This window comes from Cupressus sempervirens, chromosome 8, assembly GCF_028749045.1.
Source record: "Cupressus sempervirens isolate cs-2001-9-10 chromosome 8, ASM2874904v1, whole genome shotgun sequence".
NCBI classification, from domain to species: Eukaryota; Viridiplantae; Streptophyta; class Pinopsida; order Cupressales; family Cupressaceae; genus Cupressus; species Cupressus sempervirens.
This window is the reverse complement of record NC_143125.1, coordinates 12,217,092-12,244,505: the sequence shown is the minus strand read 5'-3', so window position 1 is coordinate 12,244,505 and position 27,414 is coordinate 12,217,092. Positions and strand designations below refer to the sequence as shown.

Here is a 27,414-nt window from a genome sequence, read left to right as displayed (position 1 = left end):
AGGTGAGAACAAGGACTAAGTGAAATCGTGCAGAAATTGCAACACATCCCATGAATAAGGAATGATAGCAAATACCCATTGAATCCTTTTCTTTAACATACAAATGAAAATGAATGTAATCAGCAATGGTACAATCATCGTTATAATGAAAGGGGCAAAAATACACAAAAAGGCAATCTTTAAGAGGTTTGGGAGATTTCTTTGGTTCAAAAACAACTACTTGAATATACACCTTCAAAGCCGAATCACGACAAGTATTGGGATAATCAAGATCAGGAGTAGGTAATAGAAGATGAAGAGGAGGTCATTCGGAATATTCTTGCACTATGTCAAAAGGAGAATATCAAGACCATGTTTATTCATCTCAGGAGACACATGAATAGGATTTTTTAGACCCTGTTCATCAATACCAAGTCCTTAGCCAGTGTAGCCTTGTTGAACAACCATGTGATAAGCTTTAAGATAGTTATTCGTCAGATCTTCAATAGGAGGACGATTTTCATTGGAATCATGTGCAAAGGTGGCGTAAGGAATGATAACTGGAGGAGGAATAAATAAGGCATTATATTTTCCCCTATTATGAGTACCACGGGGAGAAATAGGCTCCTCAAGGAAGATAGAAACATCTTCATTGTGAATTAATGTCTAAGCTTGAACATATGTGGAAGAAGTGCTAGGAGATGAAGGAGGAGGATTAGGAGGGTTAGGAGGAGAAATTGTAACGCCCCGCCAAGGGATCCAAAAGAATTAACCTAAAGTTTTACTAAGTTTGCTAAACATTTTTTTTTTTTTAAACAAGAAGTATAACGTACACATCAAACACATAGTAGCGAAAGCAATAACATGTAATCATTGACAACATACATTGTAAGTTACATTTCTTAAAGATCCCAAGACGTTGAGTCACGTTTAAATTTAATTAATTCTAAGTCTAACAACTATCACATACATATGAAAGAATAATCAGAAAGTCCCATGTCCATAATATACATTTGATCCGAATGCCTTTCGGCAAACTAATTCGGAATGCTCAATCATCCACTGTACAAGTCACAGGGTATGAAAGGCTTAAAAGAATATACATATGTAATAATAGAAATACATCAACCTCCATGAATCCATGATACAAAGTACAGTAAAGATATATACAAAACTATTCACCATACATGATACATCCATACATCCATAATGATAAAACATCTATCATAAAATCTAACCATCCATCATAATAATCCAAGAACATAGTGAAGGTAAATGCCAATCACGAAAACTCCAGCCACGGTGACCACGGAACGGATCTCAATGGTAAGAGTAAAAGCACTACCACCCGACCGCGTGGAACCTAAATGGTCCACTCCCACCGCGCTGAGGAGATAGTCTCAAGTCCCAAATAGGATAACAAAACCTATAATCATAAATACTCTCTAAGTCCAGGAAATCCTATAAGTATGCTAACTCAAGGGTTCCTAAAAAGATCGACATCTAAATCCCAGAGGTACCACAAGACACGTAGGAAACCTAATATGCAAGCGGGAAAGTGTCATCGCAAAAGTCACGTAGAAGTTACCCGAGCAATCCCTTAGGAATCCCGGGTCCCTACTGATCCCTGCGGCCATTAGTATCCTCTCGTACTGACGAGGCATACTATGGAATGCAAGGTCGTAACCAAGCGTTCTCTCTACCCCATCCTAGTCTGTACTAGCACTCAAGGCATGGGAGAGAACGTACAATTATCTTATTAGGTTCATTTTCCCTTATTTAGTGTAAATGTTTTCACTTATTAAAACAACTTACAATGGGTTACTCCAGGCAGCCTCTTAGGGCCCCGATCCCCATGGCAAGCCACTTCCCGACTCTACACATAGATAACCTACCCTAGGCTCATGAAATCATAAATCAAAGAATCATAATAAAACCACCTCAGTCCTATACAAGCAACTGAAAAGACATCATAAAAGATAAGCCACAAAATTACATCAGTTCTTCATGAGCAATAGCTAAGCATCCAATAATAATCATATGATCACGACAGTTCTCTATCAGCAACTGAAGGCATCAATGATAAATCACAAAATCCAATGGTTCTCCAATGAGCAACCAAAAAGTATCCCAATAGTAAATTACAATACTGATCGAAGACTCCAAAATGGTCAAGTCAAAACATGACATCATCAAGAACATAACAAACACTTCAGTCCTCTCAAGCGACCGAAAAGCAAACCAAGTATAACTGATCGAGACTCAAAAATGGTTAAGTCAAGTATCTCAAATACATACACCTCAGCTTCACACAAGGAAACTGGAAAGCAATAACAAATAGTAAACACAATCATGTTATAGAGCACTTCATCACATTACCATGGTCGGGTTAAGAAAGATCGAGACCAAATCATCATGACATCACATTCACAACCCCGAGCCTCTGGTAACAACCTAAACTGGTCAACACTAAACCAACCCCAAAACACTCAAAGCACAAGGACAACATCAAAGTCTCAGAGATTGGATTTGAAAGTATATTATTGAGTTAAGGTAAGGTTTATGTTTCAGTTTAACGTCGAATTCAAGTAACTAGGTTTTCATAACTACCCCTTACGATTAACCCAATTCTATAATAACTTCCATTAAGTCAATATTCCAAATCTACCATTTAATCAATTAATATTCATTATTAATTAACTTTAATTAAACTAATTTTAATAATCATTTGTTCTTATCTTAATCTATTCATTACTTGTTAATTTATTAATATTAAACCAAAATTATTAATAAATTAATATTTACAAACTATGTTAAATGCATTATTATTTAATTATTAAATATGAATAAAAATTAAAATATTTATTAATTTAAAAATATATATATTAAAAATTTATTAATTAAAAATTTTAAATAATAATACAATTTGTTTTATAATTAATAAAAATTATATTAAAAAAAAAAATATAAAAAAAAATACAACTTTAATACATACGTTTAAAGCCCGTCGGCTTTGCCGCAGGCCTGCGGTCGCAGGGCCTGCGGCAGCAGGTACGTTGTACTTGCCGTCGCAGTACCTGCGACGCGGGTACTGTCGGCCGTCGGCAGTGGGGGGGTGGGTACGGGTGATCCCCTCCCCCCCCACTTAAAACAATAATTTTATATATATATTTTTTTTTGTATAAAAACAATTTGTTTTTTTTAAAACGTTTTCTATAAATAAAGTCATGTATTATATATATCGATTTCAAGTAAATTTACTTTATTAAATTTTATCAATCATAAAATTTAAATAAAATAAATCAATCATATTTATTTTCCAACTTAGAGTTTTCTTCATCCAATTTCACAACCCTAACCTTATTAAATTTCTCAAATTCCATTTAATTCAAACTCAAATCTTGATTTAATTCTTATTTATTTCAATTGTTGACTGAGGTTTGTAAACAGTTTTTCAATCTAGATTTACAAATGAAAACGAGTAGCAAAAGATTCAGAACGAAGAAATGACACATTCGAGAAGGCAAGTTCTTACAATCACGGAGTAGACAGGAATATCAATTTGCATAATTCAATCAGTGATCAAAACACAAGACCCTACCTGAACCTGATGCTATTATGCAATCTCCAGGAACTGTAAGAGAATTCGCTCCTCTCAATGACCTTCTTCTCGAAAACTTTCTTGGTATCAGCCTTCTGAAATTCGCTTCCAAAAATTGTCTCCCAAAAATTCCTGTCCAAATACGTCTATCTCCAAAAATGAACCCCCCCAAAGTTGTGATAAGCAATTTCTCCTCAAATCGGGGCACTAATTGTGCGTTTACCCGAGAAGACTCTTTGCACAACTCAGTTCACTCCAAATTAACCTTTATTATCTTTTCTTATTCCTTTGCATTCAACTTTCATGCACATTAAGTTGAATTATTAAATAACTTTATTTAATATTCCACTTGACTTCTATTTTTAATCTTTATTACTTTTAATCTCATGCGCACTTTATGAAATTAAAGTAACATTATTATTTTCACTTATTTTATCTTTTAATAAATTTCTTTTATTTAATCTTATGCATAAGTCATGCGAACTAGAATCTTTTATTAAATAATTATATTTTCACTTTTTAAATTATTTTAGAAACTAAATTGATAAAAATATTTATTAACTCAAATAATAATAATATTTAGCATTTATTTAAAAATGAACTCTAAATATATTATTATTAAATTAACTAAATATTATCACGTTCTAAATTTAGACTTAAAGCTTTTATCTCCAAATTTAATTCCTTTCATTTAATTAATTTCTCAATTTAAATAAAAATAATAATTAAATATTAAAATGTCATAATAATCTTCTATTAAATTAAATCATTAATTAATCGTTTTAATTAATTTCTTTTATATTTAAACTCATGCTTAGATCATGCGATCTAGAAACCTTTAATAATTTAATATCTTTTCCACTTTTAATTTATTTAAGAAACTTTAATTGATAAAATATTTATTAATTCAATTAATAATAATATTTAGCATTTATTTAAAAATGAACTCTAAATATATATTATTATTAAATTAAATAAATATTATCACATTCTAAAATTATACTTAAAACTTTTATTTCCAAATTTAATACTTTTTATTTAATTAATTTCTCAATTAATTAAATATAATTAAATATTAAAATATCATAATAATTTTCTATTAAATTAAATCATTAATTAATCCTTTTAATTAAACTTAATTAATAGAAAATACATCAAGGACTCATAAAGCAACATATGAAAACCCATCATAGAAGAACACATACTAAATCAAACAAAAAGGGTTATAATCACGAAATAACATCATTTGATGCATTCGGAGGGTACTTAGCTCAAATACTTGTCCTAATTATCAATTAGGACAATTGGCTAAAGGGTTTAGGATTTGGACTTAAGAGTTTATCTCCCCTCTCTTACCATTGAGATAATGCGATAGGGTACGCTCATCCTGGCAATTCAGGGAAGTCGATACTCGGTACCTGCAACCTGCATAAAATTCACGCATGTACAGACACAATATTCTAAGCTAAACAGACAATGGCAGGAAGTGGTGCATCGTGTAGATCCCGACTAGCAGGTGACTACGACTCCCTTCCTTAACCACATCAGAAACACCATACATAAAGAAAACAAACACGCACACCATACACATGCAGTATGGGGTAAGTATCCATAAGAAAACACGTGTGATAATAAACCATATAACTAATCATCGTTGATAATTGAAAACATTGAATAATCATCATACATGCATGAAATATAGAGTACCAAGTCATCTCATCATATAATAAATTGAGTGTAAAACAACATCTAATAATCTGAAAGTAATGCTACTAAACATCAAGTATAAAGCTGGCCTAAAAGAGTTTGGCAATGAAGACTAAAATGCGACTTAGGGGCAGGCACTACAGAAATATCCTCAGCTAAGGTTCCCACATAATTCAAAGAGGTAATGAGCCAACCATATAGAGAGCTAAGCACTATTTTGAAAGAAGGCAAAGTTATTTCGCCATTCTAACAATAGCATAAGCAAGGAAAGCATGGAGAGCCATAAACATTATAAAATGCATAAAACTCTCATAAACATCATCAGTGCTATAAAGAGATGCCAGAAAGAGAATGTTGAAAAAGATAAGCATACACCAAAAGATCTTCATGATGCAAGATGTATGCAATGCAAAGAAAAATCTAAATCCAATGCACTAACAAAGAAGAAGATGACCAAGAAGGATCTAACTCCCTAGAAAAGAAGATGAAATGCAATAATGTAACTCCAAGATTAAAGAAGAGTGTGTCGGGTTCACCAATTAATGTAGGGTAGGAGAATGGAAGCAAGCCCACCTTACATAAATGAGAAGGGGAGGACCAAGATCCACCCCTTTTGATTAGGTTTGATTGACACAAGGAGTATCAATACAAAGCATTTTATATTTTTTCCTATTCATGCTTCACTTTCAGCTTCATGTGTAGAAGTTATGCGAATATTTTATGTGTATCATTTTGGCATCGGGCATCATCATTGATGTTATTGAAGGCTTCTATCACTCTTAATTTGTGTGGCGTTTCACCCTTCTTTGTCTCCATGCAAGTTTGTAATGGTAGAAGGACTCATTGTTTGCAATGGCTCTTCCTTTCATATGATGTGTTCAACAGTGTATGGAGTTGCCATCAGTTTATTATTTGCCATAGTTGAGATGGTTCGCATTATTTGTAATGGATATTCTGTATAGTCGTGCATCGACTATCGTGTTTATCTGTTGTTGATCACATGAATATTATCATTCAGTTCTGTTGGTTTGGAAAAGTCTCTGCAAGTATTGTAAGAAAAATGTGATTCTATGACAATCATTTTGTCAGTCAATACCACTGTTGATATATATTTTTGTGTAGAACATTTCTGGTATGCTCTGCACATAGGCAGCATCACCATTTTCAGTAATTTGTAAGTTTTTAATCTGTGTCAATTATATCCATGCATCGGAACTTTGTGAAGTGATACTATGTTGTGTTTGTAAGCTCTAATCATTGTGTGATCATTGAGTATTGAAGACTTCAAAGGGGCAGAGATTTTTGTAATCGTTTTTGCAATTCCAATAAAGGATGTATCGTTTGGTGGGCTGAATTGTTTCCCTTGGTGAAGAGGGTTTTTCCTAGGATAATTCTGATGTTCTCTGATTGTATGGCGTAATTTGTATTTCATTTGTTGCAAGTTTATTTCTGATTTGTAAATTTTACAAATAAGTCATAACAAAATGCTCAAAGTCAATCTTATTTGTGAATTCTTTGGAAATATTTACAGATTTGTTGAATTAGATGTTTTTGTCCCAAACTCAATAGCAACAATACCAAGGATTTTTGTCCTCCACTTATCAAAGAGCATAAAAAGGTCTTCATCCTTCTAAGATTTAGCCCACTTGGAGGGCTTTCATCCTGCTCAACCTAGATTTAGGTTTTTGTCCAAACTTGAAAGTGTATGAAAAGGTTTCCCTCCTTCCAATTCTCTTGAGCTTGGATGAGATTTCACCCTGCGTATTTGCAAGATACTTCATCAAATTCAAAACTGATTGCTTAATGTATTTGATAGATTATTTCTTATTGCCTTTGCTGATTACTATTACTTAATGAATTGACATGTCAATATTTGATTATGCTTTTATAAATGATTGAAGCTTGATTTGGTTTTGTTTTTTAGATGATTGGTGGTTGAATTGATTTGATGATTACATGGATGGATGGCTTCCTTCCATGTCAATGAACTGATATGCCTTTTATAGTTTACACCTATTCTTGAAGTAGTCAACACCCTTCACAAGAAATGAGTCATCACCCATCACAAAAATTGAGTCACACCCTTGATTGCTAGCTTTGAGAGTAACAATTTATTTCCAAATTGATTCCTTCATTCTCAATTGATGATTGATTCCATGATGATGATCCATGGATCTCCTTCTCAAACAAAATGATCTCCCTTTTATATTGCATGTTTGAGGAAGCGGACATTCTTCATTTCTCCTTTTGACCATTCATTAATTTCATTTTATGTTTTTGATGAGGAAACTTGGGTTTTTAGCTTATTTCAATCTTGGAGAAACCACTTACAAATGATCTCATTCCACTTTAACTGTCAGTGCCACAACAAGGCAGACTCAATCCCCAATTCACCACATCTCACTTGTTTGAACCTACGAGCTCAATGGTCCAACAAAGGCCCATGTCTTTTGAGCACACTTCAGTGTAGGTGCATATCTTACAGGCATATCAACCCAGAGAAGGCAGAAGTCTTGCAAGCTCAGTGGCCCAGCATGGATTTGAACCTCGGTGGCCACTTCACCACTGAAATGACTTTACCATTATACTATGCCTTAATCAGAAAACTTGATTAAATTTTATTTATATTATTTTTTCTTTTTTATATTTTAGTTTTGTGTTATTTGTTATTAAACCCCATCTCAAAAAGGTGAAATTACAAGTTGGCACTTCATTTTTAAAATTATTTCATAAATCAAACGGTTTTAGGCATTGCAACAATTGTAGAGTTTATTTAACATGACGTCAGTAGTTGTGCAGTTCAAATTTCAGTTGTATAATTAAAATTTCCTAGGCTTCATGAAAAGAATGCATTAGAAAAGTTGCATTTATGCAATTGCATTCTATTTCAAAACGAACAATTGATAATAGAACATCTAGAAAGTTAGAAACTCTTGCTTGTTTTTAGAACAAACAAGGAGTGGAAAATTGGGACAAAGTTATTCTTGACAGAGAAATAAAAATGTCGTGTGGTAGATGTGGAGTTTATTTGCAGGAGGAAGCATTAAAGAGGTGACCAATTCAAATTTTATTGTGACGGCAGCCGTGGATAGTTCAAATTTAACCTAGCATCAAATTTTTGTATACAAAGATGAAGATTATGAACATGCACTTGAAAAAACAAATTTACAAAAGCATTTTCAAAAGAAACTTTCGAGAGATTAATGCAAAAGATGGGTGATAAGAGATACCTGCCAAAGCGTCGATTGTTCATAACATGTAGCCCGATTCACCATCCATTTACGGTTGATAAATTTTAGTTCGGCGCTCTCTTTTTAATCTGATTTTGTCAAAATAAATTTAGAGTTTGGTCCGGTGAAGGACATGGATGGAGTGTCATAAATGGGATTTAGGAAGGCAATGGGATCTTTGCTTCTTGGCTGAGGTTCATCTAATTTTTTCATATTGCTTATAATGGCAGTCGAAGCATTCACGTTGCGCTAATTTCTCAAAACGAAGGTTTTCATGGCTACTATTTAAAAATACTTTCAAATAGACAGACTGATCTAACAACAATAGTACTGGGCGAGCTGGAGGTATGTGAAAGAATGTGATAGATAGATAGATAAAAAATTAACATCCAGGAGGCTAAAAATAGCCTATGGGACAGCAAGACAATTCAAGCAGACTTAAGTAGCACTGTTTGCTTTTTGTGCAGGATGATGATAAGTGCACCCAATTGCTCAATGTACTCTTCGTAGAATAGGTTATGCCATGAACTGTGTGTTTAGATTAAGCAAGTTAGGGGAAACGTATCGGCAGTGGCTATTGTTCATTTCATGCTGTTATAATTCAGATTTTGAATTTGTATGGGATTTAATTGTTTATAGAAGCTGCATATTCTCAATTTATCTTTGAGTGATTTTCGAAATTAGTCAAAATTTTATTATGAATTCTTCATAATCTTAATATGTATGATTTATGATAGAAAATAACAATAGGAAATTTTGTATTCAAGTTGTTGTATTAGTGATCACCTAGATCTAATGAGTGTTCAGAGTTCTATTTATTCTTATGAGAGATGGATTCGTGTGAATCACTACTCATGAAGCATGGACCAATGAGCTTGACTCAAAAAAATTACACAGTGATGTCACAATTTGACTTACTATGGAAAATATCTCCTACTTAACAATAAATTTGTAAAGAGTTCAAAAGCCTATAACACACCCTCAAATTGTGAGTCCCTTACTTGAGAAGTATTGAGTTAAGTCTTAACAAATAATAATAATTAATCTTAGTTTTGACCTACTATCTATATATATATATATATATATATATTGAAAAAAAACCATTATGTTTTAAGATGTGAGAAACAAAAAAATATTTTTATTTTTTTATGATCCATTTTGTGAGGAGCTAATGTTCTAATTTATCTATATAAGTGTTGTTGCCTTAACACTTTTCCTTTCTATTAAATCCTTATTTGAATAAGGAAGCAAGATGAGGTAATAATTGGATGTCTCTGCACTAAAATAAAAGCTTACAAGGTGTGATAAGGTAATAATTAGAGATCTTTGCATTAAAATTCAAGCTTAGAAGGTTTGATGAGGTAATAATTAATGACATAAAAGATATAGAGATTGAAACATAATTGAAATATGATATTTACGGTTTTTGTTTCTAAAATTTAAATATTTTATATTATATTTACAAATAAAAATATTAGAATAAGATATAAAATGACATAAATATGTATTTTTGATGTTACAATATATTTTTGGATTATTTGAATGATTTTTTTAAATTGAAAAATGATTAATAATTTTTAAAAATGATAATGGTAAAATATGGAGTATAATTCTAATAGTATTTTGAAATGATCATAGTATAAGCAAGTCACATAAGAAGACAACAAAAAATTGTCAAAACTAATGTGTCATTTAAGAGCTTAGGATGTACAATTTACTTCACATACTTACTATCTTAATCAAAAAAATTATTTGTTGAATATAACATGAGTGACCCGTAAGTAATGATGTATCAATGCTTTAAATAGCATGTGATTGTAGTACATCTATGATAGAGTTTTTAGAGTTCATGTTAAACAAGTGCCACATAGTGGCATGTACTTGCCCTTTAGTCATAGTAGATAGTTTAGAAAAAAAAAATTATGGTTTTATTTCAATCTTTACAATTTATTTTTACAAATGTTAGTAAAATAGTAAAAAATTGTGTATAAAAGATATAATGATAAAATATAGTAGACAGTAATGCTTAATAAAAAAATTAGCTAAAAGTATTTATTTCAATTAGCTCATTAAAATAATAATGTTAGTAAAATTATATATGCATGTGAGATTTATTTTTTATATAAATATAATATATAGTTTTGTGATGATTAAAAAAAAATGTAATAGATTTAATAATATTATTAGTTTTCATATTAATCTATCTTGAGAAAATGAATTATGGACCTAGTCTCCGAAAGAAGGGGTCCTATAACAGAAAAGAAAATCAACCAATCAAATTGATGAAAAATAACTATTAGAATATATGAAATTGATAAATAAATTTAAAAACTTTAAAAATATCTAATTGCCCATTAATAATTGTTGGTGATTGGTGTAAATTAAATGAAAATGGAAAGAAATGAATATAGTAGTATAATAATAGATTGCCTTGAAACTTCTAGCTATTTTTTATACCCCCAAATGGGCATATAAATTTGAGTTTTGGTAAAGATGTACATGTACAATGGTTCTATTGTGGGTGGAGAATAGTCTTTGTGAAAAGAAAAAGTCAACATCAATTAAATAGAATGTGACTCTTGCACATCTTTGTCAAAGTTGATTTCATGTCTATTAAATACAAAAACCACTTTTTACTTACACTATTTCATAAAAGTGAAAACAATCATTCATTATACAAATTTAAAGAAGGCAACAAAAAGAAAAGTTAAAGTTATTCCTCACACAAAATGATATTATTTTAAAAATATTAACAAGTGGCCACATAGTGGCTTAGTACTTACATTCAGTTTTTAATTAATAAATTTATTAAAATATATAATATATTTTTATTAATAAAAACATTTAATAGTTTTAATTTTCTAGAATGATAATTGTGATAATAAAGAATTTATTATTATAATTATATAATATTATTAATTAAAATTAAAAATTTATTTATAAATATAATAATTGATGTGTGTGTGTGTGTGTGTGTGTGTGTGTGTGTGTGTGTGTTACTATTATATTATAAATAAATTATAATATAAAAATAATAACTATAATAATATATATAATAATTATGTATCTAAGTTATGAAAAATGATGAGCAGAACCAAAAAAGTGAAAAATGTGAATAACGTGAAATACTCAAATACTATCAAGCAACATCCATATAGATTTACAAGACCAAAAAGACAAGGGCATTTGTATCCAAACAAGTCAAATGTTCCTGGTTTGCAAAAACATGTGGATGACTTCAGATATGTAGGTACATCTGCGGTTAAAACATCAAAAAAAATTTCCCCTCTATCAGATTCGCAAACTTGGGAGGACAACAATACACTAGATCGATGCCCTAAGTGGGATACCATTCACCATCCTGTTGAATTCTTGGGCAAAGCTAAACTAGTGATTCACCCCACAACCAGCCTAGACAAGCAAATCTTTGTCTTCAACTTAATGAAATATGCCAGCTTGAACCTAAATCCCATTTATATTAGGCAAAAGGGTTTTGCTTTTGATCCGTTGGTAGATTTTCCATCTCATGTGAAGGATTCCCCTCCTATGCACTCTCCTTCCACCTACATCCCTCCACATCATAGGAAGCCTCTCACTCATCAACCGCATTCTTTGTGCCCCAATTCCACTCATTACACTCCAGAAGATCATGAAGACAAGATCCTCATTTATCAGCAATCAAGATAATGAAGAATGCTGGCAAGAATGTCAAGAGGTTAGTTTATTGACCTTTTGGAATGGCCCTAAAACAGAGCTACACAATCTAATTGAGTGGTTGGAGGATTTTTGTGGCTACCAGGTAAGTATTTTGCATTACTCTGATAAATTAGTCTTTATTCATTGTTGTGATGAAGATGTGAAAAAAAAATTCTTATGGTATCTAAATGCATGTTTAAGGGTCATGCAATCAATTTTTTTGATTGGATTCCAAACTGTAAATCTAAGATAATTTAGATCTAACTATTCCAACATGGTTTATTATTAACTCTATCCCTCTAGAGCTAAATCAAATAGGTATTATTAAGAGAATTGGTAGATCATTAGGTGAGTTGATTGGTTTGGATGTGTCATTTGAAAGATGCAACAATATAAAACTTCTTATCAAGTGTAAAACCAACAAGACAAATCTTAAACCAATAAAGTTAATCACAAACAAATCAACATACAACTTAAATTTTCAAAAATATAAGGGTAAGATTACAGAGATAATCGGACTGGATGATGAGTGTGTAATGACCCCATCTTTTAACCTTCACGATTTCCAAAGTCTAAGTGGAGCATAAGAGGAAATTAAATTAATTTATTATAAATTCATTAAATAAATTAAATTAAAAGGTGACTTTATATTTAATTAATTATTGTATTACAAGGGAGAAGCTTCTAGAGTGTGTATTGATTATTGGAAAGGCAGAAGCCTCTAGTAATTTAATTTTCTAGAAGCACATTTAATTATTGTATTGCAAGGGAGGAGTTTTTAGAGAGTGCATTAATTATTGGAAGGGAGAAGCTTCTAGCACTTGCAATTAATTAATGTTTTAGTTCCTTCTAGAAGGGTGAAGGAAAAGGATAAATAGGGGTGAAAATCTCATTGTTGAGCATCGGATTTTTGTGAAGGACATTTGATAAGAGTTTGGATGTGTGAATCACATATCTTTCTTGGTAATAGGGGACGTTCATGCTCTCTTGTAACATTCTAGACGTCATTCCCTTGGGGTTTGGCCTTTGAAATACATTGCTTGTACTTGATTTCATCATCTTGAGAATTAATATAATTTTAGCATCAGTTCCATCTTTAGTTTGCATTAAAAAATATATTTCAACAATTGGTTCAATTTTTGGGAATTCCAGGGTGCCCATTACAGAGTGGAAGTCTTCCTTCAAAATATTGTCGAGAACTTCATATCTCTACAACTCTCTTTCCATGATCAAAATGAGGCACCTAAGTATGTTGCAGGAAGAGTATGACCCTAAGGAAAATGTATTAAAAAACATAAAAGATTTACCAAACAACTCAAATGAAGATATGTTAAATAAGGAGGAAGTAGGAAGGGCAACAACCTCACATGTTGAAATTATGGAGGTCAACAAGACAGAATCAACATATCTCCAAAGAATAAAAATGGGAGTTACTAGTTGGATTTGATTGACACAACAGATAGATGCAAGGATAAATTGTCCCCCTTGTCGGAACAGGACAACAACCTTTGCAACTAGGGAAAGTTATCCAAAGCAAATAACAAACCCAAATTACAGAGCATAATTGTTGACAATAGAAAATAGAGAAAGAAAAGAAAGCTAAGAATAAGAAAGAAGTCATAAGAGCAGAAAGTGAACATAAGATTTTACCAAAACCCATTTTGGAGGGTAATGAGACCTTAGCTAATTCTCAAAGGAGTATGGATGATATGAAACAATCATTCTTATTTGATGTCTCATTAAAGAAAGAAAGCAAAGAAGATGATAACTAGTCTAAGTCTCATAAGCAACAAGGGGTAGAACCATGTCTGGCAAAACCAATTTCAAACAAAGAGTCTCCAAAATGGTTAATCAAATTATGGTAGATCTAACTATTCCAACATGGTTTGTTATTAACTCTATCCCTCTGGAGCTAAATCAAATAGGTATTATTAAGAGAATTGGTAGATCATTAGGTGAGTTGATTGGTTTGGATGTGTCATTTGAAAGATGCAACAATATAAAACTTCTTATCAAGTGTAAAACCAACAAGACAAATCTTAAACCAATAAAGTTAATCACAAACAAATCAACATACAACTTAAATTTTCAAAAATATAAGGGTAAGATTACAGAGATAATCGGACTGGATGATGAGTGTGTAATGACCCCATCTTTTAACCTTCACGATTTCCAAAGTCTAAGTGGAGCATAAGAGGAAATTAAATTAATTTATTATAAATTCATTAAATAAATTAAATTAAAAGGTGACTTTATATTTAATTAATTATTGTATTACAAGGGAGAAGCTTCTAGAGTGTGTATTGATTATTGGAAAGGCAGAAGCCTCTAGTAATTTAATTTTCTAGATGCACATTTAATTATTGTATTGCAAGGGAGGAGTTTTTAGAGAGTGCATTAATTATTTGAAGGGAGAAGCTTCTAGCACTTGCAATTAATTAATGTTTTAGTTCCTTCTAGAAGGGTGAAGGAAAAGGATAAATAGGGGTGAAAATCTCATTGTTGAGCATCGGATTTTTGTGAAGGACATTTGATAAGAGTTTGGATGTGTGAATCACATATCTTTCTTGGTAATAGGGGACGTTCATCCTCTCTTGTAACATTCTAGATGTCATTCCCTTGGGGTTTGGCCTTTGAAATACATTGCTTGTACTTGATTTCATCATCTTGAGAATTAATATAATTTTAGCATCAGTTCCATCTTTAGTTTGCATTAAAAAATATATTTCAACAATTGGTTCAATTTTTGGGAATTCCAGGGTGCCCATTACAGAGTGGAAGTCTTCCTTCAAAATATTGTCGAGAACTTCATATCTCTACAACTCTCTTTCCATGATCAAAATGAGGCACCTAAGTATGTTGCAGGAAGAGTATGACCCTAAGGAAAATGTATTAAAAAACATAAAAGATTTACCAAACAACTCAAATGAAGATATGTTAAATAAGGAGGAAGTAGGAAGGGCAACAACCTCACATGTTGAAATTATGGAGGTCAACAAGACAGAATCAACATATCTCCAAAGAATAAAAATGGGAGTTACTAGTTGGATTTGATTGACACAACAGATAGATGCAAGGATAAATTGTCCCCCTTGTCGGAACAGGACAACAACCTTTGCAACTAGGGAAAGTTATCCAAAGAAAATAACAAACCCAAATTACAGAGCATAATTGTTGACAACAGAAAATAGAGAAAGAAAAGAAAGCTAAGAATAAGAAAGAAGTCATAAGAGCAGAAAGTGAACATAAGATTTTACCAAAACCCATTTTGGAGGGTAATGAGACCTTAGCTAATTCTCAAAGGAGTATGGATGATATGAAACAATCATTCTTATTTGATGTCTCATTAAAGAAAGAAAGCAAAGAAGATGATAACTAGTCTAAGTCTCATAAGCAACAAGGGGTAGAACCATGTCTGGCAAAACCAATTTCAAACAAAGAGTCTCCAAAATGGTTAATCAAATTATGGTAGACTCCCTCTCCTAAAAGAGAACATTCAGAAAATAGGGTCAGACCAAGTATGTCAGAAGTATGCAAGTCAAAAGATATAACTATTCAAGACTTTCAGGATTTTTTGAATCATAAAGTGGACATGAATAAAGAATTAAAACATATTTGCTAAAAAAGGAGGAGAAAGACTATATAGAGAAGCTTTTAGAAGAACTAATCCGAGTATTTGATTTCGATAACGAAGATAGCAATAATATTTCTCAAAAAGAAGAACTTTTGCAGAAAGTGTTATAGCTGGGAGGAAACAATTACACTTTTACAAATCTCAAAAGGGATCTATTATCCTTTGAAGAAGAAGATAAGATAACCAAGAATATACTGACAGATAATAGAAGTCATGCAGAAGAAGATAGAATGACTATGGTATACCAAAGCTTATCAGCCCAATTACTTCAAGAGTTAGAAACTGATGAAAAGGAGATTGAGGAGAGTAAGAAAGCCGAAATTGAAACTGTTAAGAGTGCACAGGAAAAATTGGAACAATTGGGCATAATAAAGAATCTAGAAGGAGTCAAATTTCCTAATTGTGGCAGGACGACAACTAAAAGAGGTAAAAAAATCACTTAAGGAACTCAAAGAAGTAAATGGTAAAGCTAGGGAATAGCAAAAAATTAGCCAACTTTTCAACTTAGGGAAGGGGAAGAGCCTTCCCATGGAACCATGAAGATCACTACATGGAATGTTAGGGGCCTAAATGCCCTTAGCAAGAAAAGAATTCTAAAACAAAATTTAAATAAGTTTGAATTAGATATTATACTATTACAAGAAACCAAGCTAAATAAGATAGAAGGAATTAGCTTAGGAAAAAAGCTAGGAAATTGGAGTTGTATTATGCATGAATCTGCAGGGGCATCTGGGGGTTTAGGGTTCATCTGAATCATAGGAAAATTTTGTTAGATATATTAATATCAAAGACTAACTGGATTAGTGGTTTAGTCAATAATGTGAAATTAAATATGAAGTTTATTCTTTTTAATATTTACGGGCTAGTTAGTAATATAGAGAAGAAAGCAGTTTGGGAAGAAATCAGCCAATGCATGGAAGATTTCCAAAACATCCCAATAATTTTAGGAGGAGATTTTAATACTATATTAAATTTGAATGAAAAAACTGGCAGAGTTCAATAGATCTCCTAATCCATGAAGAATTTTAAAGAATGGTGTGAATGTCATAACTTAATTAATATTCCATGTAGCAATGGGATCCATACTTGGAATAACAAACGAAAGAATTTTGTGTATATTGCCGAGAAATTAGATATGTTTTTCATCAAAGGAGATTTAGAAGTAAATAATCTAAATATTTAGTCCTTGATTCTTTCGATTGTTGGTTTTGATCATTTCCCTGTCAGATTGGAACTCATCAAACCTCACAAAACCACTTTAAATTCATTTAAATGCATAAAAATGTGGTTTTTGGATTCTAGTTTTCTAGAAAAAATTAAAGAATGGTGGTCACAAGGTGATTTTGAAGGGTCAAAAATGTTCATTTTCATATCTAAAATGAAGATGCTTAAAGAAAAAATTCTCAGATGGAACAAAGAACACTTCAATAATATTTTCAAAGAAAAATTAGAAATCGAAGACAAATTAAAAGAATTAAATTTAGAAATTTTTTGGAGACAAAAATCTTGAGAAAGGTGGTTAGAGGAGGGAGATTGGAATACTAAATATTTCCATAACTCGACTCTCTATAATAGAGCTAAAAGTATAATAACAAGAATTTGAAATCACAAGGGGATAGTGACAAATAAACCCATTGAAATTGCAGAGATTTTTGTGGATCACTTTCAAAAAATATTAAATAATCTGGAAGGATCAAACAGAGTAGCACAAGATGAATTGCTTGAAGTAATCCCTAAATTGGTCACCATGGAAGATAATAAAGTTTTAAATAAACCAATTTTGTTAGAATTTAGGAAGGTAATATTTAACATGAATCCAAAGAAATCTCCTAGTCTAGCTGGATTTCGGGCATTTTTCTACCAAAATTTTTGGGATATTATTGGTACAAATCTCTGGGAGATGATTGAAGCTTCAAGGAGGGGTGGCTCTCTGTTGTTCGAAATCAATCACTCCTTTCTTACTCTGATTCCCAAGAAGCCTGAGCCTAAGACCCCAGGAGATTTCAGAACTATAGCATTATTCAACACTATTTATAAAATTTTCTCTAAAATATTACCTAATAGACTTAAACTAATTCTTCCAAAGATCATTTTCGAGGAACAAATGTTAGATTGTGGTGATTGATCAGGAAAGTACTGTACATACTTCATAAATTCTTTTGGGCTTGGGGCATTGCCTCAAAAAAAAAAATTTGGGCCCTATTTTATCAAGATTTTGAGCCAACATGTAATTATTAATTATAACCCTAAAGCGGTAAAAATACTTGTATAAAAGAGCTTAGAGTTAGGGATTGTTTCATAGTTGTGATGCAAAATTGGTTCTTGCGGTGATATTGAGTTGTAAGGGGTTATGGATTGTAATTAGGTTATAGTCACTAGATCTTAATGATATCAAACTTGCTATTTGGTGGACGTAGCCCAGGGATGGGTGAACCATGTTAAATCTTGGTGTCTTGTGTTCTTTTCTGTGTGATCTATTATTTTTTGTTATTGGTTATATTTGCATGTAATTGTTTTTCTATATGTGGTTTAATCCTAACAACAAACAAGTTTCATCTTAGGAAGATCCATTTTGGATGGTATCATAATCATTTAGGAAGCAATTCATTCAGCCCTTAGGAACACAAAGGCTTACATGTTTATGAAGTTGGACATTTAGAAAGCCTATGACATTGTAGATTGGCAATTTCTATGCAAAACTTTAGAAGCCTTTGGTTTCTCCCTCAATGGATTAATCTTATTTTTAAATGCATCTCAACTACCAAGATTTCATTCCTTATTAATGGGTCACCCAAAGGTTTTTTTCAAGATATCAATCAGAATAAGGCAAGGAGATCCATTATCCCCGTTTTTATATATCATTATGGTAGAAGCCTTTTGGGAGAGCTATAACAAAAACATATAACAATAAATAAATTAAAGGTGTCATTGGTACCAACAATATTCCAAGCATTACTCATCAACAATATGTAGATGACACGATCTTGCCAGGAGAGAGCACTCAGAAGGAGGTAATTAATTTAAAGACAATCATTGAGGGATACATGAAAGCCTTTGGTCAAAAAGTAAATGATGCTAAATTGGAAATATTTTTCATCAATATAGAAGCTGAGGTGGAAAATTAAATCTGTCAAATTATGGGATACAAAAAAGGTTCTTTCCCATGCAAGTATTTTGCTATAGAGTTAGAAAAGGGTATTAAATCAAGTAAGATTTGGAATAATACACTGAAAAAAGTGCAAGCCAGGATTGGAAATTGGAAAGATAGATGGCTCACAAAAGTAGGTAAGAGCATTAAGATAAGATCAGTCTTCTTAGCTATTCTGACTTATCTGCTTTGTCATTTGCCTCGTCCTAAACATCTCCATCATAAGTTTGAGGTCAAACTCAGAAATTTCCTATGGAATGATTGTGAGGATTCCAAAAAATTGGCACTCATTAAATGGGACAACATCTGCAAACCTAAGGAGTATGGTGGTTTAGGCATCAATAATCTTCAATGGCAAAACAAAGCGTTAGGGGCTAAACTGATTTGGTGTCTATATAGGGAAAGAGAGAAAAAGTGGGCCAAGATACTGTATAATAAGTATCTTAATGCAAGTGACCCCAGCTCAATTTTCAGAATGAAGACTCTTCCTAAAGGATCAGAAAGCTGGAATTTCATGGTTAAATGTCATCATCTTGTTAGAAAATATCTTACTTGGGATGAAAGAAAGGGAGAAGATGCTCTTTTTTGGGAAGACTTGTGGGATGGACAGCCACCTATAAACAATAATCTTGTCCCCGTTAGTCTCAAAGAAAAACTAATCAATTGTTAGGGTGGGAAAGTTAGTGGTTACAAAACTAAGTTTTATTCGAAAAATCAATCTTCGTGGATCTGGAAACCCTTGGAAGAAGTAGATTTATATCATGATGAAATTAAAGCTTATGAAATTAGTGGTTACAAAACTAAGTTTTATTCGAAAAATCAATTTTCGTGGATCTGGAAACCCTTGGAAGAAGTAGATTTATATCATGATGAAATTAAAGCTTATGAAAAGATTATCTCCACTAGGAAATTCAAACAAACTAAGTGGGAGGAGAAATTGATATGGGCAGCATCAAATGATGGTGAATATACTGTTAAAATGGTTATAAATCTCTAATTAACTCAAAGAGATGGGAAGAAGTGGAAATCCCTCTTAATCTGTGTTGGGATCCCACATGTCTGCCAAAAGCTAGCTTTTTCTTATGGTTAGCATTTCAAAATAGGATTCTGACAGCTGATAGGCTTAGTGAAATAGGTATTGTAGGACCGCCAAGATGTGTTATCTACAAAAATGATAGTGAAAATGTACATCATCTCCTCTATAAATGTCCTTACTCTTGAGTATGTTGGGAATGGCTCACACAAAAATTAGGTTGGATCTCTCCTTTTTCTAAAAATCTTATGGATTTTCTTATTGGATGGCCTTGTTATCTCTGTGAGGACATCTACAATAAACTCTGGAATATTCACCCCTTGATACTTATGTGGGAAATATGGAAAGAAAGAAACAGAAGGATTTTTTGTGATAGCGAGATGAAAGTAGAAGAGCTAATCTTTAAAATCAAAGCAAGCATAGTGGAAAATGTTAATTCCTCTCTTAGGAAATCAAGAATCGAAGAAGGCTCCTTTTCCTTGTGGGATGGTCTAATAAAAAAGGCATGGCCCAACCTGATTAAGCCCTCACTTGTTTACTCAAAGGATAATAAGGAGGCAAGGAAAAATTATAAATGGTCTCCCCCCTTGAAGGGTTGGGCAAAGCTTAATTTTGACAAAGCGGCAAGAGGTAATCGAGGGGTAGCAGGAATTGGTTGCATTGTTAATAATGACTTGGGTAAGTGGTTAGCCAAAAAAGATATGGTCATTGACCCAACTACTAATAATCTAGCTAAGTTTGCAGCTTTGGAGGAAGGACTAAAAATATGCCATCATTTAGGTATCTAAACTCATAATTCAGGGTGATTCTCAAATAGTTTTAAATGAAATTAGGAACAGATCAACTCCAAATTGGGTTCTCAATTCAAAACTAGAAGAAGTCATTCACTTGCTTGATAGGTTTGAGGAAACCAGGATATGGTGCTAATTTTTTGGAATTTAGTCAAGGCATTTAAATTTATAGTCTCTCTCTTTTTTGTTTTATTTTTAATAAAACTCTTATTTTTATTAGTCATTTTGGTATTAAGTTATAGGTATGTTTAGGGCAGTTTTATTAGGTTATCCATATGTCTAGTTAGGTTATGGGATATAATTCTTTATATCTCTCCCTGCATATTAAACAAGCGGGGAAGTTCCTTAGTTATTAAGGGACTCATAACAGGAATGCTATAGTTTTAGAGTCGATTAAAGGTTTGTGGGGTGACATCATTAGGCTTTATGGCGAACAACGCTCCTTGTTCTTATAATTTATTAAACATCTAAGTATAGGGCATAATAATAATAAATTAAGTCCTTTTACAGCCTATCTATTAATCATGGCTTGGCAATGGACAACTTATCCATGAGTCCAAGCTTTCCAGGAGCCTCTAGATTATTTGGCAATCGAAAAAACTCTTTTAATTCTAGCTCATAGTCACTTGTAGGAGGTGTTGGCCAAATTTGAAAATGGACACTAACATCTATGTTTTCCACACTTCCAAAGCCTAAACCATGGCATTTCATGGAAACATTAAAACGAAAAGGTGGAATAGAATCCTTAGGGCAGTTGATGGTATGACCATAATTGCAGCCAAAAGAGCGATTGAAGAAGGCATTTTTAAGTATGAATATTTGTGGAGGACCAACACTGATGTTATAGTCATTTCATAGGATGTATGGAAAAAGATGGTTTTATGGAATGGGCCATTATAACATTTTGCCTAAATCTCTTTGACACAACTTGGTGCAAAGGTCTTATGGAGGCAATTACAAGTCTGGACAAAGATTTGTGTGTACCTCTCCTAGAGATGTACATGGAGCACCCTTCGGGGAGTCTTATTATAGCTAACATTCCCAGATGTCCAACCCTAATTATTAGGGATGGGATTGCTTTTAAAATGGAGTGGACCAAGATGGAATCTTGTTTCCATTTTCTCATGGGCTAGAGAAAGATCACTGTTGAGGTTGGTCATGGTTGGTTGGTAAACTATCTTAGCCTGCATAAGGCTTACATCCATCCTGGTGTGGTTTTTGATAACCTAGAAAGACTAGATTTTTGCACCCCTAATAATGAAAAGAATAGCAGAGAGAAATCCACTTTTGAGTCTCTACCATTCTTCAAGGCTGAAAACCCAAATGATGTTGTTGAAGTCATAATGATTTATTGGAAAAAGGAAGAGATGGCAAGGAGATGATGGGATCAAGCTTTGGTTCACTCTTTGATGACTAGTTCGTGCAGCATTATCCTCTTTAGATACAGAGTTCCAAGGTTTTTGAAGTTTTTTTGCTTACATACCAAATACTCTTAGTAGTAGTCTCTGCTAATTATAGGTTTAATTAGACTTTGTTAGGTATTTTTAGGGTTAGGGTTGCTATTAATATCATAACTTGTTATTAATATGGATCCAGTATCTAGTTCTTCAGTATACTAGCTTATGTTTTTAGAGATATATGTATATATGGTCTAAGCTATGTTAAGAGTAGGCACTATTGTAAACCATGGTAAAGGACATATTTCTATTAAACATTTATGCAAATCAATTTATGAGACATAATATTTAATATGGTTAGTTTAAATAATGTATGATATGTCTAGTTTGTGCTATTATGCAGCAATGTTTCTTAATTATTTTCCATTGGTATGGCTATCTTCATTTATTTCTTGTAGGGTTTGATTTCTTGTATTTATTGGGTAGGATTTGATGGATTACTATTTATAATCATTTTATGTTAATGGCCAGAGCACAAAAGGGCTATTGGATGATCAATATATAATGTTTATGGATCCTTTGATTTATTATGAGTGAATTCAACAAAGATGTCTTCTTAGTGGTTTTTAGCTATTCAGTTGAGTTGAGACCATGCCTTTTTCACTTGAATGTTGTATTTTAATGTAGATATGGAGCAGATGTATAAAATATAGTATGATAGACCTTTGAGGTTTTGATTCCCTCATAGTATTTAAAAATCTATAGGATTATTTTCTCCCGCTTTAAAGCACACCTTTGGCTTTCTGGTTGGTATAGCTAGGCTTGCATAGTTGGGTTTTAGAATCCTTGTACATTACTTCAACTCTCGGTGCATGGTGCTTGATTTAGAAGAGTTGTCTGATGCTTAGCAATTGATTTAGTTTGTGCTAATTCAGTTATGTTAATTATTTTGGCAACTATGTGATGATACTCTCAATGTTTGGCAGATGGTGACTGAGTTCATGTCAGTTGATTAATAAGATAGATTATTAAGCTCCTATCTATAATCTTAAATTAAATGAGTTGTTTGGTATTTTTATTTTAAAGTTTAGTCTCTTACTCAAATTCTAGGCTCTAGGCCTTCCTTAATTATATCCTTCAATGATCTCTAACTCTTAAATAATTTGTAAAGGTCTGAAGATATTTACCTTGATAAAGGTATTGCTTGTTAGTCTTGGGTGATTTAGTATCCTTCAATTTTTTCTCCAATATTTTCATAAATTAGCAAAGTTGTTACTAACCATGTTGTTTGCCAAGTCATGAAGGATGGATAGGCGATCTCTTTAGTTTGGATGAAAGTAATGCGTAATGGCAAGACTGGCTCCTTTTTATCCAGGCACAAATGTTTCTAAACACTCATGAGGATTGTAATGATCAATTTTGAAATTTTAATTGTTGTTACAACATTAAGATGTAACAAAATATGATGTATTATTACTGGGGTATGCCCCTTTTACAATGTAATAATAGAGGACGTTAGTCCTAGGCTAGACTGGAGGTTTTCTTCTCCATTCTTTCCTACTAGTGCCTGTTTGAATGGAGAAAGGCTGCTGTAAATTATTAATTTATATTAATTAATATAATCAAGGCCTTGGCCGTTTACCAAAAAAATAAAAATAAAAATAATATAAGTGTGTGTATATATATATATATATATATAACAATTATATGAATGACAAAAATTATATTAGCAACAAATACAATATGAAAAGTATAAAAGTCAAAACAAATGTAATTACATTCAAAACTATTAGAAATTAATGAATCACATTTAGATAAAAATTAGTTCTTAAAAAGTATTAGTTTAAATCCGGCCAATATAAGACTTAAATGGATTCATCCAATTAAATCATAGGAAAATAGTTTTTGAAAGTTATAATGTTAAAAATCTTGCATATATGCTATGCACAATGTATTAAATTGAAAAGAAAATATAAAAATCTTAATTCTAACTTGTAAAAGAGAAAAGTTTTAATCATTGGTTAAAGCGTAAAATTCAAAAATCATCACAATAGTACTTAGCCTACTAGCAAGTACTAATATTATGCATGTAAATATGAGTTCTCTTACATACTTGTCTAACATAATGGCACTATTTTGTGTGGAGAAGAAAAAGACAATAGTTCATTAAGTAAAATATTAGTTTCCTAATTTCCATGTCTATGAAATGCATGACACAAATACTTTTTAGATTGATTCTTACTAAATAAAAATAATTTAAAAAATCTAATTATTGTCAAAAAGAAAGAAAGAAAGAAAGAAAGAAATATAATTGAAAAAAGAAAATACGCAAATGAACATTTATCTATTCTATATGAAGAATAACAATATCCCAAATAAAAAAGGCAAAACATTCTTTGGAAAAAGACATAACTATGTACTATCATTTAAGAGAGGAAAGGTTATGTACCTGAAGATGAGAGAAAAGATTTGGGCAGGTTGAGCATTTTGGCAAGCCAATCAAGTACAATGGTTTCAAGCTCAGTGGCAACTGGTGAAGTTATCCAACTCAAACTCAGTGTTGCAAGCCCACCACTCAACATTTCTCCAAGAAAAGAAGCTGTGCTACTACTTGAACCAAAATATGCGTAGAAATTGGGATTGTACCAATGTGTCAATCCAAGCATTATCTTCTCATTCACATCTGCAATGTTCAATATAATTGATTCTAAAATAGATAATCTTAAATTATATTTCTGTAAGAGGAAAAAATTCATATGTATGTATAAATTATAAAAGTAAGTCGGATTTGGAGGCTTTTATTGTTGTCTTTCTATAGGTTTGTTGCAAGCGTCAAAGAAAATATAGATCTTTTGTTCTACTATTGGCACACTTGATCTAAGTTTTCTGTACAAATGTCTCAGTAATCGTATATTCTTGATGCTACTATTGGTACCAATAAACTTGTACAATTCATCTATTCTTCAATCATATGTGATTTGCAATGTGATTAATTGAAACATAGACAATAGATAATATTAATTGATCTCACTCTAATTAGGAACAAGTTCACCACTTAGCATGTCACATAAGTAGTGGTGTTGTTGGATCATTAAGATTCTACACTTCTTTTTCCCCTAATTCAATGTGCTACTAAGTTGAGCTAAAACTTTGTTAAGTGAAAATGAGGTAACTTCCAACAACATTAAAGTTAAAAAGTCAAACAGCACATTTAAAAATAAATAAGAGTTAATTTATATACACAATAAAAAAATTTAGTAGCATATTAAGTTTTAAAAATGATGTATTTATTTTTAAGTTATTCATTTGATTGAATGAAATTCAATAATATTTTGTCATATAGAATATTAGAAAATAAATTATAACATGTTTATATAAAATTTAAACTAAGATAACATATAAAACAATAGAAGTTGATGAAAGAATATCATTGAAATGTAATGAATATTAATTATTTGAAATAATTAAAAAGATAAATAGATATATCAGAAAAAAATTATCGTACAATATTTATCAAAACAAATACTATGAAAAAACAAAATTAAGAACAAAACGATACATCTATACAACTGAACAAAGTTTACTTAAACCTTTTAAATATATTTTATTCAAATAAAACATAATTATTTTTCTATCTTTTCTTTTGAAATAAAATCAATGGAAATTGAATTAATAATATTTTACCAGCAAGAAGGCTTTCGAATGAATCTAGATGTTCTGGAGCAGAATCAGGTACCAGAGATTGCAAGTAACCAGGCTGCATGTAAGTTTCATTTCCACAATCAATAAAGATTAAATATATGTTAGTAGAAAAATATTAAAATCTTAAATGGAAGAGAATATATTTTGAAAACTTAGAAATCATAGACATGTCTAAAAACAAAGGGTCCATTTGGTTCGTGGAATTTACAAAACCCGAATTTCTACAAACCTTGGTTTAGTCAAATCAAGGTTTTGTATATCTTCATTCTGATTTTTGGGATTTTACTGAAACCGTTTGTTTCACTCAGAAGATGCGTGTGAAGACACATTTTTATGCGTAAGCTTGGAGTTGAAGGCAAAATTCAAAAAGTAGTCCAATCTACTATTTTTACACTCCTTAAAAAACAAAACCAAGTTTTGATTTTCAATTCCTACTTTTTTTAGGAAGTTGGAAAACCTAGTTTTGAGGCAAAATTGGAAGTCCCGTATGCTAATTCCATTTTGCAAATTTTGAAACAAATGCACAAATTTTCAAATCCGAGTTTTGAAAAAGCCAATTCCTGTCATCTTCAAGGAACCAAACAGACCCTTAATTTCTAGTTGAGAGTTAATATTTAATCTTAATTATTATATATTTTCAATTTTATTCACTTGTAGATCTGTAGTATGGACAATATTAAAATCATTCATTCATTAGTCTTGTATAATATTCAAGTTATCTAACTTCATTCATTTGTAGATGTTGGGGTGTATCAGATAGACTATTTTAGCCTTATGAAATATCTAAGCGGTCCAACTTCATTCATTTGCATAGTGTTTGTAAATTATATAGACTATTTTAGAACAATATTAAAATCATTCATTCATTCAATTTAGTCTATTTCGAAGTCATATAGACTATTTTAATCTTGTAAATCATATTGAAATCATTCATTCATTTCATATATATCTAAGTATTTGATCAGAAAAAACATGTATTCAACTTTACGAACAAACAATAACTAAAAATCATAGTGGGTGTAATAATGATGATGATGATAATAATAATACATGCCTACACTCGGCTGAGAACTAGGAAGTTTTCAATGTTATGATAATAATCTGCAATGAAGTCCACCATTGTGTGAGCATGCTTTCTAAACTCCTCCACATCTAATGGCTTGCTAAGGTAATTCTGCTTGCTTTCTCCATTGCCATTCATCTTACTACCTCCCAATAGATCCTCACCGTTCATCTGCATATAAGATTAGAAAAACACCATTCTGTTATAGTATTTTAACCAAAAACATACAAATTTTAAATTACCACATACATTTTGTGATAGAACTTATCATATGATGGTTCTTACATTGCGAAAAGAAAATGGTTTTGAAGAAGTAGAAGATGGGCTTTGAAGTGGAGTACAAATTGCAATGCAAGGAAAGCAATGGCAGGGAAGGTATAAGAATGCTACTATTTTCTTTACACGATGGTATCATAGTCCATTCTGGCACCAC

General features: G+C 31.7%; 1 pseudogene across 1 annotated transcript in view; it reads right to left on the bottom strand.

The window, feature by feature from the left end:
* Positions 1 to 27,126, bottom strand: part of LOC149541328 (tyrosine decarboxylase 2-like) — a 222,713-nt pseudogene extending 195,587 nt beyond the window's left edge. The window contains exons 1-3 of the transcript XR_016355325.1: positions 26,973 to 27,126; positions 25,901 to 25,973; positions 24,666 to 24,899 (exon numbers count right to left, since the gene is read on the bottom strand). The product of XR_016355325.1 is annotated as a tyrosine decarboxylase 2-like (transcript). The remainder of the gene's footprint in view (positions 1 to 24,665; positions 24,900 to 25,900; positions 25,974 to 26,972) is intronic.
* Between the last annotated feature and the right edge of the window lie 288 nt (positions 27,127 to 27,414).